We start from the raw sequence: 15,024 nt of genomic DNA, 5'->3' as shown, positions 1-15,024 counted from the left end.
CATTCGTTAGCCTCGACGAGGGGGTGAAAAAGATTTGTTCGAGGAGATCGGGATGCAGCAGTTGCGATGGTTCCACGGTGAAACGCGATCCGGGGTGCTGGGAAAACATAGTGGCGATCGTACGTTACTCCTCGTGGGGGTAAACGGCTCCTAATCGGCGAATTCTCCCGCAAAAACTACCCCCACGATTGTCCGGCTCAACGTCGGGCTCGAGGATCGACGTTCCTCGGCCAAAAGAAAACAAACTTAACGTTGCTTCCACCCACGGACCTCTGTCTCCACCCTGGTTGCTCCCATCGTCAATCTCATTTACCCCAACCCCTTCGAATCAGGGGGATCGCTCGGGCGGATTAAATCCTTTGAACTTTATTGGCCATCGTGCAATGACGTTCCGTTAATTACGCTTCGAATTCGACCGGTCTTTCGTCGAACCATTCGATGGTCCCTCGTGTCACGGGACAAGGGACACTTTGTCGAACCCACCCTTCACTACCCCATCTCATCGTTCCTTTTTGCGGCAGGACTAACGGTACTTACGACTCGTCAAAGCGTCTTGCAATTGAGATAAAAACGATCGCCGCGCTTTACGCTGTTCGAATTCGGAGAAAGAATAATGAAATATGCCAGGAGTATCTAAGGAACGTTTGGAAAATCGACGTCGAACCGATTCATCTCTACTGATAAAAATTCCGCGTCCTTTCGTGATCCGCGATAATTTCAAAGGTGACTCGATTTTACCGATGAGCCGCGTTTTATCGCCGTTTCATCGATCTAGAACATGAAAGGGGCAGACGGTCGAGCACGCTAAAATTGATTCGCCAAACATGGGTTACATCGATTTAACAAACCGATTGATTCGTGACTAATTAATGCACCGGAGCCCGACGACTCGTGCTTCCGCTTTGCTCGGTCTCGCGCAAAGGTGGCGCGATTTACGAGGCAACTTTATAAATGTTCCGAGTTGGGGATGTTCGGGTGAAAACTTTGCGCAGATGGCATGCCACGTGAATAGACATGGACCTCGTGAATATTAATACTGGTGTATGAATGAACCTACTTGGCTAACCATCTGTGAAATAGGTTAATTTATTTTTGGGCGTATGCGCGTGGGTGTAAGTATGAAAATAAAATGCTACAGTCGTCAAAGTAGATGTTTCATATAGCAACTTAAAATATATTCAGTGGGAGCAACGTGACGATTACGATTTTTGCTCCAAGGTATTGCTTTCTACCTCGACTTATTCCGCAAAATTAGTATTCTTCTGTAAATATTGTTCACCGAGTACAGTGGCGATTCTCAAGACACGAAACGGTAGTCCAGCAGGTTTATTTCAGTCACGTCGCGGCACAATCAAATGTGTGGGTTGCGAGGAGGCCACCGATACAAAAACTGCGACCCACTCCCCGACTGGCGATCCGTCGTGCCCGCGGCAAATAGGAAAACCATCGTGGCCGCGGGAAACTTTTCAGCCGTAAGGGAGAAACCATTGGAGGACGGACAGAGAGAAAAATGAACGACGAAGGGGGTAGCGAACGGTCTTTAGAAGTGCGAAAAATCCTGAAGCACGATCGCCGTTCTTTCAGCGGGCACCCCTTAATCTGGATCGGGCGGGGCCGAAGAGACTCGACTTTGTACGCGAAAAGAAACTTTCGTAATATTCTACTACGTTTTCCCATTTGCTCGTGCCGTCGCCCTTCGGCAGTACTTTCCGCGATCGAGATTTTCATTTCTCAACTTTCTGTCGGCCCTAATTTTACCCTGCGCCCCAAACGAACCCGACGGTCTTGACGTTCCTTGTCCCTCGATGGTTTACATCTACGAGGAACTCCTCTGGCCTGGAACAAAACAAAAATCGATTTGTTAGAAGCAGCACCTTCAAGCTTGCATTGAAGGCTTTGTACAATTTTTATAGAATTTATCAAGTTATAGATCGAAGCTTTGATTTCTATGTCTAGGCGCCGAGGAATCATTGCATTCGCACTTGTAACAATTCTGAAACCCCTTTAAAAGTGTTCCAAATATATACACAAAGTTTCTACTCATAAATCCATTTTTGTATGAAACGTAAAAGCAGTCAATTAATAAATAAAACTCCTCGCAGGACTTCCGCACTGACCGCTCTTAATCGCTGTGTGTTCGTCCCGCAGAGAGGACCAAACACGAATGATTACGCGAATCTCCTCGGATCCGTCAGGACGTCGCACGGAGGCCACGCGATTCGCCTGACGGTACATGGAAGTTATTACGCACTTGAGCGGCGCCAAGCCGGCTTCGGTTCTGAAGGACGCGTCTAATGGTAAGCCTCTTACGTGGAATAATTAAGCGTGGACCGTCCGAGCGAACAAGCTTCCCGAAGATCGAACGACCCGCTTATAGGCAGAACACCGACCCCCAACGTCGAGGCGCAACGTCCTCCCTCTTTCCGACGTAAGAGGATTCTCCGATTATCATCCACCGACCGAACCGTCCGTCGTGAAACCGTCACGTCGCCATTAAATATCGAGACGACCGTCGTTTGTTAATCCAGCGTCGCGGTGTTCACAATTTATCACGGGCGAGGGAATACCCAGCTTTAGCGGCATATTTTCTATCTGTACAGACAGTAGCCAGTATTCACGATCGATATTGATCAGAGCGCGAGGGGAATAGACTTTTGCGTTGAAAAACTTTTTAGTTGTAAGGTGAAGAGGACTGAAGACGATTTGAACTATAAATTTCTATTACATGTTTTATTTTCTATTATACCCCGAGGATCTAAGTAATATTGAATATCCAAAAATTTCCCAAAGAATACAATATTCTATCTACATTTCTCTATTAGTTTCAGTGCCGTTACCTCGTCCATTTGCAAATGGAACGACGTTGAAAGAAAAGCTCTTAAACCAAAACCGTGTCTGTCGCGACGAGCCGGGGTAAAACTGGTCGAAGCGTCCCGGGAAGCCTCGAATTTCCCCGGACGGAGAAATTAAAACGTCGAAGGGGGGAGGGTGGGGAGGGTGGGGGAGGGGGCAAGGATAGATGAGGACGATCGAACAAGAACGACGGTGGCGAAAAAGGAGGACAGCGTCGAAAGGAGGCGAAGCGTCGCGGCGGAGTCAACATTAATTTGCGATCCGCACGCATAAATCAGCGTTGGGGCGAGCGTTTACGAGCGTCGTCTCGAAGAAAGGTTGGGAGGGGTAAAAAAGGAAACACGGAAAAAAAAGAGTCGCCCGTGTGTTTACCTCATCAAATTCTCATCCGCCGGAATGTCGACGAAGAGGGTAGCGGGGCGGGGGTGGGACGGATCGACTACTCCCGTTGGCGCAGAAAATTGACAAACAGGCGAAAAAGCGAGTGGAGAAAATGAAAGGATGGAAGGCGCGAGAAGAGGAGCCCGCCAGAGGGACGCACGGATCGAGGGAAAACGGGGAAAATAGAGCAAGAATCCAGCGCGAGAGGGGGAGGGATAAACGAACAGATCGAGAACTCCAGCCGACCGGTCGAGGCGGAAGCAGTAAATTACAAAATTCATCCGTCGGTTCGACGCGGATGCCACGAATGCGAATTTAGGGGGGACATCGATCCGCGGGGATGGGCGCGTCGATGGATTTTCAAGATGCCAGGAAGGCCATTCGCTTGTTTTTTTTTCCATGGAGCAGAACGCGACGTGGACAGATTTTTTTTGTAAATGCCTTTGATAATTAACAGAGGCTGGAACTGATAAACTTTTGTAGATGAGTATTATTATATAGGAGCTTCAGTTTCATCGACATATGCAAGTTAAATCTCCTAGACTCGATGTGTCTGTTCAATCAAACCCTTATAATAATTACAGTCAGTTCAAGCATTAGAAATAATACTAAATAAATTTCAAATAAGGCTTGAATAATTTCCTAATAAAACCCTACTCGCTCACTAAAAAGTCACCGATCCCCAACTTTCTCCACAAATATTTGTCCTTCGTGCGCTTCAAGAAACTTTCCTGCCCCAGTCTTGAACAAATTCCTCGAATCGACCACCAAAAAGTACACCTAATTTTCGAAACGTCCAAGGCTCCCCCTTTCTCACGGTCGAGCCATTGAGGCGCGATCAACGGAAGACCGATCTCAATAAACAAAGGTTCCTTCCTCCGATCGGTGTCGCGTCGATAGGGGTGGAGGAAACTGGACGGCTCGCGTCCTCGGGGGGAATAAAGGGCGCGCACGTCGGAGATCGTCATACCGAGTGAAAAATAAAGGGACACGGAGACAAGAGTGTCCCTGCAAGATAAATGAACCAGCTGCCGTCACGGACGAAGGCTACGCGACCGGTGAATACATTTCCTGCGAACGTATACAGGTAAACACACGTGACTGCGCCGAAGAAATGCTCCCGAACGCGACGTTCCTCCTGGTGCATACCTAAGCACCGATCATCCTTTCGCGGCGTCCCATGCGCGACTTCCTCCTCCCTCCCCCTAGCCTTTTGTTGATTTATGCTCTCGCCGACGAGAACGAGAGCTGCCCGCTCGATATTCCCCCATTGTATCTTAAAAGAGTCTGCTAGGACTCCTGTTCGGGCATCTGGGTTGGTCGATGACTGTGATTTCAATGTACACGACTAATACGCTATTATTTATATTCTACATGCATTTTAACACTAAAACTACCTATACACAGCCTATATACACATATGACAAAGGAGGTGTGGCGATCGATACCATTCAAAAGAAATTGAAGCTATGCAGAAACGAAGACCCTGTCAATTTTACATATCTAAGAGTGAAAACACCCCTTTACAGATACTATAACGTACCCTTTGTTCAATTTCCTGTTGCATTAAACTTTCCTAATAAAACCTCGTTCAAACCTACCCAACATACCACCCCGATCGGGGTTAAAACAGATGTCCGAAATAAACCAGTCCGCCTCCGAGCTGTCTATCGAGCATTTCGTTTCCCCGTCACGGTCGACTGCGAACAACGAGGCCAAGAATGCATCTCGAATTCCCACTTTCCCTCGATTTCATACGGAAGCGAAGGGGTTGACTCGCGAGGGAGCATCGACACAAAAGTCAGCTCCCATCACAGAAAAAAAGAAGAGAAGCTACCGCTATCGAATTGCATCGCGTCCGTCCTCGTTAAACAACCCTTCGACTCCGTCGATCCCCTTATCCTTTCACGGGCGGCACTAATAATAACGAGCCACTATGATAATAAGAACGTCGTGCCCCCTCGGGAGCAGGAGTCCTCCGCGTAACGATCCCCGGTGTCTCCTTCGCCCTTCCCATCCACCTGCCAGACCTACGAGCCGCCTCTAGCGTCGAGCGTTCACGAAACGAAGTTAAACGACGGGGCCAAAACTCCTCGGTTGGAGTGTCGCGGGGAATCGGGAGACGAGAGGCAGAGTACGGGACAGGTATGCTTGAGGGATGGAAACGAGGAGGAGCCGCGAAGAAAAGAACGCGGCTTCCAGGGGGAAGAAGAGACGGGAGCGTGGCAGCCAAGGGGGTGCCCGTGTCTATCTTCATTAGAACCTTCGGTGCGTTCATCGTGACGCGGGGTACGAGGGACGGGAGGGAGACGGCAGGTTAAACCGCGTATATTGTATTCGAATTTCGTACTCCTATTCCGTTAACGCGGTGAATGCTCCGCGGTACCTACCTAAGCGAACTCGTACGTGCATGTATAATTCGGTGCGATTGTGCCAGGGCCGCATTGTGCGCCGCCCCGGCCCCCATTGTGCCCCGAGGAGCTGTCTGTCAAAACTCGCAGCGTCAACCGACGCCGCTACTATTAAAGACATTCATACCCCTCTCCCTTTTTGCCGCGCTCCGTTGGCCAGCGTTTGGATATTCCACGCTGGAGAATAGAATAAATTAACCGAGGGGGGGTGGCCGCGCTTCGATGGTGGACCGGGGGGAGGGTTGAGAGAGCGTTGTTTCGGACTGGTCGTTTCTGCAGAAGTGTAAACGTTCGTTACACGAATATCGGGAGCCGTTGGTTGTATTCTTCGAGAGGTGTCCGGCTTGGAAAGCTTCCAGGTCGCGTATGAGCGCTTCAGCGCTCGCGTCCAATCATTTCCTGTCCCGTTTATCGAGCTTTCGACGACGGACGGAAACAGTTTCCCCCTTAACATTCTTTTTTTTTTCAGATTGTTTGCACATATTCGAACGACTCGGGAGATTTTTGAACGTATGATCGGTAGTCCGGCCGGATTTTATGCATTTATAGGGCGCGTCGGTACGGAAAATGCGCGCGAAATGTGGGAGGAATTTATTTCGGGGATTGATACGACGATGTGTGATATTTTGTTTTTGGGTTCTCGTATTTATACATGATGTAAAATGGAATATGGTGAAGAACAATCAAGTGAAATTTTGTTGAAATCCACCGTTAAATAAATCCACGGAACAACTACCTTAAATAAATGTTGTTACTTATATTTTATTTTGTTCGATGTTAATAAATCCGCGGAGATCGATACAGATTTCCAACGATATTGTATCGCATAAATTTAATACAAAGAGAATTAGAACACTCTATTTATCATCTAACAGGGACCTGTGTTTGTCAGCACCTCAGTGATTTCCCTCAGAAAGAAACATTCTGGTCCAAACGAAAAGGCTTCTTTCAGAGCTGTGGGCCATTTTCGAAGAAAGTTGGAAAGTCGCGATCGTTCGTTAACGATTCGCCAATTCCTTTAAGTGGTCCTGCAGAATTATTGTTATTACCCGTCGTTAGCCGAGCGGAACCGTTAAAAAGGACACGTAACGCGGTCGGAGCGGAGTTTCTCCAGGGGAACGTGCCGCAGGTGTTATCGCGCAGTTCCTGTTAACGATCGTGTCCGGGCTATTTTATTATTCGTGAAATATACGCCGCGCATCGAAGCCAACCGTGGCCGAGGGGGCGCGAGGGGCGTAGTTGGTGCATCAGGAAGGGGGCAAGTTCACCCATGCCGTGTTAATTAATTTTTATCGCGCACGGGAACGATCGGAATTCTCCATTATACAAACACGACCGCGCTCATTTTATGTTCCCGCCGCGGTATTGCTCGCATTATAATAAAACTGCATTGTTGCGCGCTTCGACGATCGGCAAAATGCAATCGCGAACAATTGAGAAAACCCTCGAACATTTGGCATTCGAACGAGCCTCTGTTTGCTCCCCGAATTTGCGCTAATTAAATAACGCGATAATAAAGGAATCCAGGGATAGTTTCGACGTTGGAAAAGGGGTAAAGTTGCGCTCGGAAGGGGATAAATCAACGGTGATCCTGGTAACTTTCAACGTTAATTTGATTAATTAATCGCGAATCTCTGCGTGGAGGATGGAATAATTGGGTGTTGATACTTTGATAGCCTAGGACCTTGCATATTACTAATTTCTTTGCATAAAATAAGAATGCTATGTGGTAGGTTTTAGAGATATAATTTTGAATGTTCCAGGGACTGTAATTACCACGATCGAGGCTACGTCGAGGAAAAATCGATAGTAGGGAGCATCGCAACGCTCCCTTTGTTCGACCCGTGGTTCCAGGACCAGCAAGTAGACGCAGGACTTTTTCATTCCATGCTTCCCTCGCGACGGCTGGGATACATGGTGCCTGTCGGCTTTTTTATTAGCTCCGTTGTGAAATAAATTAGGGGTAAAATTATAAAGGAGCTTCCTTCCTCGCCGCCCCCATTCTTGCGTCGCCCACGCAGGCTTTCAAAACGTTCGCCGCCACCCTTTAAGAATGCAGGAATGGAGCGTGAACTTGCATAGAGGAGAGAAGGGAGGAATTGTGCCTAAATTTGATTACCTGTCTTACTTTCACGACATATGACAAATTATTAACCATAAATTAACGGCGAAATCTGTGCAAATGATAACAAAAGTGATTATTCGTGGCGTTAAAGCTTGGGTATAATTAAAACTGAAGAGATATATGTATCTTCATTCCGTACATTTTAGTAATATAAAGGGATTTATAGGAGTTCATGATTTTGTTTTTTGGATAATACGTCTGTCAGGTCGTTAATTGTGATCATTTGTACTTGTAGTTAACATGACAAAAAAAAATCGGATATATCGGATAAAGCAACGCGAAAAAGTTCAGGCGAAATTCGCGATGTCACCCTCGAAAACCTCCCCTGAACGATATGCTCCGGTATCCCTAAGTACATGGGGTCGGTACAACCAAGGAGTAAAAGAAGAGGCGAGTAGGAACTCCCCAAGAATCTCAGCCCCATCCATAAGGTTAACCCTCGGCGCTCGTAAAAAATCGCTTCAACCACCGCGAGCGCGTAGGGGTGAACGCATTTTTTCGGGGGCTGATAAGTCTCGGAAAAACCCGTACGTTGGAGAAAGACGGACGCTTGGTCGTGGCGTCTGGCGTCGCCCCCGCAGGACACCCGTTATACGTCAATGCCTGGGCGCGGGAGGGGCGCGCAAGAGGAGGGGGCCACCCTTCGAAAAATCTCATTTCGCCTTCTACACGGGTTAACACCGAAAACACGTGCTGCCGACTTATGAACTTCCATTCTTAATGGTTCATGAAATTGCCTTATATTTCACGTCCAGCAACGCGGACACGGAGCGGAACAAATTTCGGAGGGTCGCACCGGCGGCGGCGCTACCGGCGAGAGATGGAAGGCCGAAGGAATATTTAAATTTCGCATTCGAACGTGGCTCTCGTTGGCCACTCGGGCAAATATTTAACCTCGCGGACCCGCTCGACAGCCGCGCGCCAACTTCGTTCTTCTTTCGAAACTGTTTCAGAAATTTGCTCCTTCGCAGTTTGAGAATCGATATTCCTCTGTTGGGAATCGCGGCGCGGTGCATGAAATTCCATCAACGAGAAAAAAACGTCCCCTACGCTAGAACTGCCGAGGTCGACTCGAAGCTTTGCTAGGAAATGAGTAATTCTAAGAAGAAATTCGAAATGCATGTCATAGTCGGTAGTTCTTGAACTTAACTCTTTGAGGCACGCGATTATGAAAGAAAAAGAAAGTTCAAGCTGCACAGAAGAAAACAGTGTCAACAACTTGCTGACTTGTATACATTTCTGATTCCACTTATTTTACTTTTCACGTTACTTCACAGTAGTGCCACGCGAATGAAAAAGTTTCAATGAAATAGCAAAGCTAAGCAAAAGGTAAGATAGTTTTGAACTAACTTCAAAGAGTAAAGGGGTTCAAGATCTTACGATCTCGAGATTCTAAAGCGCTACATGCCTTACGCTAATAATTTCTGTTAGAAGGAGGCTTGGAAACTTTCCGCGAACGTTCAATCGAAGATAGTTTCTCCTTTCTTACCAAGAAAAATTGCGAACGACGCATCTCGTTCGAGGGTCGAAATTTTCGAACGTGGATAAGAGTCGCGTTCTCCTGGATCGTCAGTTGAAACTTTCGAAACGTACGAGCCAGCGATCGCTCTATCCTCCGCGACGTGGGGTGGCTCTGCCTCGACCATCGAAAAATGGATTTCAATGGCGCAATAATTTCGACGCGTTGGTTATCGAGCCGCGATCGGCCGGCTGCGTCGAAAGATAATTCAAGCCAAACTAATTTCACGACCGTGCATGCATGACGGTAAATCCGAAAGGTCAATAAATAATGGCTCGATCGTATCGCGTCCGCCGGTTTATGAAGTGCCGTTTGTTTACCCGCAAAGCGTGCACGTCCGGATGAAATTCAAGCGTATCTGTTACGACGGCCTCGTCCCGACACGCGGAATTATTTACCGCTCAATTTTTCCCCACCCCTCCGCCGCGAGTCTTGTCCGCGGCCGTTATAGAACCGGAGGATATCCGCGACCATTTCGAAGATTTACCTCGAACCGGGCCCGCGCGAAAATCCGTTGCGTTCGAACTCCTCGCGGATTCGCGAGAGATATCGCGGGACTCGACGATGCGTCTTCCTCGACGACGTATCGCCGATTATCGGTCGCTGGGAATACGCTGGCTTTGGGGAATTTCTTCGGAGACGCGATTATAGTCTTTGCGAGCTTAACGGAATATATTGTGATACATTCCCGACCGAGGATTTCAATCTTCCTTGGTTTTGGAATCTGGAGGTACGGTATTCCGCGAGGGTTGGTGTTTCGTAAGTTTGTTGTGGTAAGAGGGTTTCAATATTCCACTAAATTGACATTTAGGGCATAGATAGAAATTACAAAATATGTTTTGAAATCTCAATGTTATAAATATGTAGTGTATAAAATAAAAAAATTGTCGAAGTAGCGAATGTGTTAATCAAAGCGTTCCAAATGTTTTCAGTCAATACGTAGTTATTCGGAGTAACAGTTTTGCGCTGGCCGGCAAGCGTTGCCGATTTTCAAAACGAACGCAAGGTTGGCAATACCGTGGCCGCATTAAAGCGCGGAACGGCAGGAGAACGGCTTATTAGTAAAAAGCATGACAAACGACTCGTGGTTTACCCCGGCTTAGCCTCGTCGGCCAACCCCAGTAGGGCCGTAACCAGCATGCAACACGGTGCAACGTGATATATGGCGATTTTTAGTCACGCCTTCATACAGATATAAATCCCCCGGTTAACGCGTAGCTCCCCAGATTCCCGTAAGCACGCGGCCGATATCATTGCCGTTGTGCGACGCGAAGTCGTTACCGCCACCTCCGGAATTTTCAGATTTATCGCGTCGATCAACGATGCGGGCCAACTTCGTTGCTGGGAAGCTGCTACGGAAAATTTATGGCCGTATCAACGGGAGAAACTGCGTTTCCCCGATTGAAGAACGAGTTCTATAAACGAAGTGGACCGCAATTAAGATGATCGCATGAATTCGATATTCGTTTGGACTGAACTAATAAGACGCATAACCTGGCACGTTCTCATGTAAAATTCTATCGAGTGAAGAGATGAGACACGAGTAATATTTATGTTAAAAAGAAAATGTACGAAAATGTAAGAAAATAAAATAAATCCCTCGAGTAATTGCAATCAATTTGAATTACGAGACATCTCGTATAGTTGGCAGCGAATGGATTAAACAGTAAATCCTGAAGTCAATCCAACCCACCAGGGATTCCCTGCCCCCGTCGTTACATTTTAATAGAAAACCACCTCCCTCGTAACCTCGCTTCCCTCATTTTCCTCATTACCTATACCCCAAAACCAACAATTCCCCCAATCACTCTAATATCACGGCTCGCTCTGTTCTCCCTATTCGCTAACAAATCGAGCCAGACCCCCAGGTTCGTTAATCTCCCGCAAAATCCTGCAGGAAGTCGGTCCAAGGAGCGCGTTGTTGTCGACTGCGATCGACGCGGCGCGATCTCCGACCGCCGAACGCGCTAATTCGGTAATCCACGGGGGCTCGTCCTCGATCATCATTATGCGCGATTTGCTGGACAGCACCGAAGGGAAGGTGGAAAGGTTCCGACACGAGGCAATGATGATTAATACCCTGTTGATCCCCGTTGCGAAACGGGACGAGGAAGGCTAGGCAACGACACCCTGGCGCAAGTGGATTGAAACGAAAGGATAAGGTCGAGTGGCGGAGAGAAACCGCGACTGGTATTACCGGCGATTAGACAGGGACATTAGGGTCACGTAGCGATGGTTGGGAGCGCGGGCTCGTTACCGAGGAGATAGCGATTTAAATTTAAATACGGGCTTAACACCTCCTCCCGCGCTATTTATTACGTTCGGTGTCGATTTGCGGCCGACCGATCCCGCGGACGGTTAATGGACCGCGCGGAGGAACCGTTGTAAATCACGAAATTGGAGATCTGCGGGGGCAGGGGACTCGAGTTCGTACCCTCTGGCCTGGGGGCGCCTGGGCCCTCGTAAAACCATCCTCCCTAATAGTCTCTCGTGGCCTCCCGAAAGAAACGAGCCTCGCTCGGCAGGTGGAAGTGTCGATTTTATAGCTCCTTTCGAATGTTATTAACCAAACTTGGGGCGACTCGTTAATGTCTAAGAATCGCTCGAAACGGGGCCCGAGGGGGCAACCGAGCGGGAAGGTTCTCGCAAAGGGAGTTCCACGTGGGACCTGTCAGCATTTCAATCACATTTTGCACAGGTGGATCATTTGTACACTAACAATATACTCTATATAGTAATCAAAACTAGTTCGAGTGCTTTGACACCTAAATTTAAGATTTTTCAAAAAGTGGAGTTAATCGATTTGTGCAGTGAACGGTTCGTTTAAATCTCAAGATTCTCATAGGATGTAGCATTCTAAAAATTAAATTTCGTTACAATAGTTCCATTCGGAAACATACGATTCGGAAAACGACTCCTTTCTTCACTCAACAAACCAGAACTCTATCTTCTCCTATACTTATGCAACGAGGTGCTACCGTTTCGTCCCGCTCGTCCCCTTGCCCCGAGGAAAGCGGAACGAAAAAGATTGTTTCACGGAAGCAGCATCCGCCCGGAGAAGAAACGATTCACGAGTCCGTTCAACCAAAGAACGTCTAGAAAAATTCTCAGAAAGCAAACTCGATAACGTGCTTCTTTGAAAGAGCGGACGATTTTAAGCGTAGCAAACTAATGGACAAGGAGTCTTCCGAGGTGAGTACCCTAACCACGGGAGGCACGATTGAGTCGTAACTCGAGTTTGGGAACCTGTCGACGCTCGTTCGTCTCGCTTTCGTCACCTTGTCTATTGTGTGCGCAGTTCTGGGAATCCCGAGACTAATTTCTTTTCTAAAGTGTTGCATTAGCGCAACTCTGTTACAGTGAACTTGGATCGTTGATAATATTCTTTTCGGGTGAATAAAGGGTTTTTCAAGAGGAAAGGAGCTTTAAGATTCAATTGTTCAGTAGCGATATTCATTTCAAATTTTAAAACATATTTATATTCAAAGCTATTTGAATTCGATTAAAAACAGAATTTTAAAACGTTCGTGGAAAACCCTTTATTATAGTATCGATATCGGGAACAATACGATCCCTGTTCTAATTAATACGAAATGTTTCGAAATGGAGCAGTGCAATACCTCAAAAGTGGAAATTAAAATCTAAAAAATAAACTGCAACCAATTACAAAGTTTTACCAAGAGATAAATGTAATCCACCACAAACATTGCACTCTTCAAATACAAGACTCTTTTCCTAACTGCCTGTAACAATTTGTAGGATCGTAAATAGTCGCTCGTTAAAGCGTTAAGGACTCACTCGATAAATTCCCAGGAGTACAGGGTACGTGGAATCACGGAAGAAACCCAGCCCAAACGGAAGTCCAGCACCCGAGGAAGTCGCCACGGTCCACGGGGGGTGTCCGAAGGCTCGCTGCCGTTTCCTCGAGAAGTCCGAGGCTTTGTTCGCAACAATCGGGAGACTCGTAATCACCATTCAGCGTCACGACACCGACTGTAACGGACACGGTACTCGACTAACGTGATTTAGGATCGCGGAACGAAACGAGCAAGGTTACAACGAACGAGCTATTTACGGTGGTAGGTCATAAACGACGCGCACCGATCGCGCGATTTCCCCACCGCTGGGAGAGGGGGCAAAGAGCCGAGAGCTCGAATTTCCGGTACACGCTCTCAGAAACGTCGTAAATTTTTCAGCAAAATCTAAGCTCGATGTGAGGTGGGGAATATTTTGGCATCGGAAGGCTCTCTCGCAAGGACGCATGCCTAGTAAACATGACAATTCTAGATAAATGAGTCGTTTGATACGCAAATCGAGTAACACCACTTTTTGAAAAATCTTAAAGTTAAGTGTCAAAGTATATTAACCCTACAAGATTACGAGATGTTCATTTGGCCTAGTTTTGACGCTAAATCAACTCGACGTTCATTTGTAACTATTTCCATCGCGATGGGACAAATGACTGGTTTTAGAAACACTTTTTTCAATTACATGAATAAAAGTCAGTGTTCCATCTTTATACTGCCATTTTTTGACTTCCGACACGAATTTGGCTACCTTTCGAACCACTGTCCGTGATTTATCGACGAATCGTCGGGCTCGTAACTCATGCCCGCGTTGAAGGCGCTGCAGGAAGCGCTAATAGCCGTTAATTTCCTCACGGGGTCCCCGAAAACACGTGGTTCGGATCATCGGGAAAGGAAACGCCGCAAGATCGTTGGGAGCCACGTGCTGGCCTGGTCGAGCATGTGGTGAAAACGCGACGATGCACATGGCGACCCTAGAGCCCTTTCCGAAGTCATTGTATTATTTTTCGTGGAGGGCTTCCCGAGTCACGAGCAGGGCGAGCGCTGCAGGGAACGCGTAGAACTGTTTTTGAAACCTGATATTTTTTTTCACCACGGTTGCTGGGCATTTCCGCGGAAAACCGCTCGTTTTTTTTCTTCTTTTTTTTTTTATTTTCTAGTTCGTTCGACGTTCGAACGGGAAGTTATTAAAGCCTCTATCGAAAATGGATCGAGATGGCAGCCATCTCGCTGGCGTTTGCTAGTCCCGCTCGATGGCGAACGATTTTCGAACGATGAATAAAATGGAAGATTAGAGGGAGCATCCGAAATTCCGGAATAGTTGCCGTGCATCGCGTTGCCTGGTTCGGATTAGCGCGTCCGAAGCCAAACGATAACCGACGGAATTTACGTTCCGCTTAAGAGAAAACTAATAAACGTTAATTGAACGAAACAGAGACGATTCCAGGCCCGAACTTCGCGGCCGTAGCGAGCGGAAACTCCGTCCCACCTCTCCGTGTACGAGCGTTGCCACGGCTGCTGCGGTGCGCGCCGCCTAAAATCCGTGCGCAATTAGCCAGCCGCATTCTATTAAAACAAAGCCTCCGGCTCTTATAAACGAATCAATTTCGTTGTCTCCGGTGGCTCGTTCATGCGCAACGCGTCTCTGTTGTTTTCGATTAACGTTGCGGCTGGGGTGATTGGAAATTGGCAGCGAAAACGCGTTTACTTCTGCGTCTCTACAACCGATACGAGTCCCGTCTTGCTCGGTTAATAAAACTATCAGTTGCTTCCACCCTGATCGCTCGCGAATTATTGACAGCAATAGTACGGCGCGAATGGGAGAGACGAACGGGACATCTCGTAGTTGCCAGTAAATAGATTAAATCAAAGTATATCGAAGCATTTCGAATTTTTTAATTTAACTTCTGCTTTAAATTCGACGACCCT

The 15,024-nt window shown here is 47.4% G+C and overlaps 1 protein-coding gene across 1 annotated transcript in view; it reads right to left on the bottom strand.

The window, feature by feature from the left end:
• Window positions 1-1,246: 1,246 nt before the first annotated feature.
• The window catches only part of LOC128894148 (uncharacterized), a 62,042-nt gene continuing 48,264 nt past the window's right edge, over window positions 1,247-15,024 (bottom strand). Inside the window, exon 4 of the mRNA XM_054155640.1 lies at window positions 1,247-1,836. The gene's annotated coding sequence lies outside the window, so the exon portion shown is untranslated. The remainder of the gene's footprint in view (window positions 1,837-15,024) is intronic.

Source organism: Hylaeus anthracinus, unplaced genomic scaffold (assembly GCF_026225885.1).
Source record: "Hylaeus anthracinus isolate JK02 unplaced genomic scaffold, UHH_iyHylAnth1.0_haploid 3, whole genome shotgun sequence".
In the NCBI taxonomy this organism is placed as follows: Eukaryota; Metazoa; Arthropoda; class Insecta; order Hymenoptera; family Colletidae; genus Hylaeus; species Hylaeus anthracinus.
The sequence above is the reverse complement of the archived record's forward strand: the minus strand, read 5'-3'. Positions and strand labels throughout refer to the sequence as shown.